The sequence below is a fragment of the Schistocerca serialis genome, chromosome 1 (assembly GCF_023864345.2).
Source record: "Schistocerca serialis cubense isolate TAMUIC-IGC-003099 chromosome 1, iqSchSeri2.2, whole genome shotgun sequence".
NCBI lineage: Eukaryota > Metazoa > Arthropoda > Insecta > Orthoptera > Acrididae > Schistocerca > Schistocerca serialis.
Window position 1 is genome coordinate 643679883 of NC_064638.1, and position 2852 is coordinate 643682734.

The window sequence follows — 2852 nt, forward strand, 5'->3', positions numbered from 1 at the left end:
TCCCTGAGACTCTGTACAACCTCTGGTTTAGTCAGTTTATCCAGGTCCCATCTCCTTAAATTCTCACCTTTTTGCAGTTTCTTCAGTTTTAATCTACAGTTCATAACCAATAGATGTGGTCAGAGTCCACATCTGCCCCTGGAAATGTCTTACAATTTAAAATATGGTTCCTAAATCTCTGTCTTACCATTATATAATCTATCTGATACCTTCTAGTATCTCCAGGATTCTTCCATGTACACAATCTTCTTTTATGATTCTTGAACCAAGTGTTAGCTATGATTAAGTTATGCTCTGTGCACCAGACGGCTTCCTCTTTCATTTCTCTCCCCCAATCCATATTCACCCACTATGTTTCCTTCTCTCCCCTTTCCTACTCTCGAATTCCAGTCACACGTGACTATTAAATTTTCGCCTCCCTCCACTTCCTGAATAATTTCTTTTATCTCATCATACATTTCATCAATTTCTTCATCATCTGCAGAGCTAGTTGGCATATAAACTTGTACTACTGTAGTAGGCATGGGCTTCGTGTCTATCTTGGCCACAATAATGCGTTCACTATGCTGTTGATAGTACCTTACCCGCACTCCTATTTTTTTATCATTATTAAACTTACTCCTCCATTACCCCAATTTGATTTTGTATTTATAATCTTGTATTCACCTGACCAAAAGTCTTGTTCCTCCTGCCACCGAACTTCACTAATTCCCACTATATCTAACTTTAATCTATCCATTTCCCTTTTTAAATTTTGTAACATACCTGCCCGATTAAGGAATCTGACATTCCACGCCAGTTTTCTTTCTCCTGATAACGACCTCTTCTTGAGTAGTCCCCGCCCGGAGATCCAAATGGGGGACTATTTTACCACCGGAATATTTTACTCAAGAGGACGCCATCATCATTTAACCATACAGTAAAGCTGCATGCCCTCGGGAAAAATTATGGCTGTAGTTTCCCCTTGCTTTCAACCGTTCGCAGTACCAGCACAGCAAGGCCGTTTTGGTTAGTGTTGCAAGGCCAGATCAGTCAATCATCCAGACTGTTGCCCCTGCAACTACTGAAAAGGCTGCTGCCCCTCTTCAGGAACCACACGTTTGTCTGGCCTCTCAACAGATATCCCTCCGTTGTGGTTGCACCTACGGTGCGGCCATCTGTATCGCTGAGGCACGCAAGCCTCCCCACCAATGGCAAGGTCCATGGTTCATGGGGGCTAACCAATCTTGATGTCAAGTTTCTCGCTGTTCTCTTTTCTGTTGCTTTTTATTCCTTTCGTCTTTCTTCGATTTACTCTCAATCCATATTGTGTTCTCATTAGACTGTTCTTTCCATTCAACAGATCCTATAATTCTTCTTCACTTCCACGTAGGATACGAATGTCATCAGCGAATCTCATCATTGATATCCTTCCACCCTGAATTGTAATTCCCTTCTTGAACCTTTCTTTTATTTCTGTCATTGCTTGCTCGATATATAGTTTGAACAGGATGGGCGAAGGGCTACATCCCTGTCTCGCACTTTTTTTTTTTTTTAAATCTAGCACTTCGTTCTCGGTGTTGCATTCTTTCTGTTCGCTCTTGGCTCTTGTGCTTATTGTATATTACCCGTCTTTCCCTATAGCTTACCTCTATTCTTCTCAGAATTTCAAACATCTTGCACCTTATGATATTGTGGAACGCTTGTTCCAGATCGACAAATCCTGTGAACGTATCCTAATTTTGCTTCAGTCTTGCTTCCATTATCATCCGTAAGGTCACAAATGCCTCTAAGGTGCCTTTATCTTTCTTAAAGCCAAACTTATCGTCATATAAAGCATTATAAACTTTCTTTTCCATTCTTCTGTATATTATTCTTGTCAGGAAGCTGGATGGATGAGATGTTAAGCTGATTTTGCGATAATTCTCGTACTTGTCGGCTCTTGCAATCTTGAGAATTGTGTGGAGAATGTTTTTTCGAAAGTATCGCCAATGTCATACATTCTACACACTCATAACCATTTTGTTGCCACTTCTCCCCCCTCCCTGCCCCCCTTCAATGATTTTAAAAATTGAAACACGTATGTAACATAGCAGCGATGGCGAGGCATTGTAGCATCTGTGACCAGAGAGTATGCGCTTGACCGCGCGAGTGTTGCGAGCGGTTCTCAGTCTGTCAGTCAGTTAGTCGTTGCTCAGTCTGTCAGTAGTCGTTGCGAGTCTGTAGCTCTGTCTAGTTGAGAGCAGTACTCAGTCTGTAGTCGTCATGCAGAGCGGTCGATCAGTAGTAGCAGCCCAGTGCGGTTGTGTGATGTAGGCGGTCGGCAACACTGGTCAAGATGAGGAATAAGGTATACTGTTAATTAATATAATCATTAGATAATGAAAAATTTTATTTATTGTAATTATTCTCCAACAAGTCTCCCAATAATAATTTTTTTATTTCAAAAGCATTTTCTCAAAAATTTAATTTTTTATTGAACTCAAGATTTCGTTGCACTTCCCATTTCATTCCACTTCTTTTGAAGAAAAACTCCACTAAAATCACAAAAAAAAGAGAATATTATTATTTGCAATGCAGTTCCTCCAAGCGGTGCGCAACAACAAGAGCAGATATGTGACATCCATTTATTCTGAGGTAAGACTTTAATTCTGATTGTTTTTACACAGGGCCAAAGACCGATATTTCGGTTTAATTAAATTTTCTTATCACTGAATGGACTTTAATTTTTCATCAGGAATTTATATTTGAGTCAGATTGCGTATTTCACATTTTTTGTTGCTATTGTCAGTACATTTCATTGTGGGCAGGTTACGCATAGAGCCATGTCCATCAGCATTTCTAATTAGTATCGTCCTTTTCTTTTAAAATTT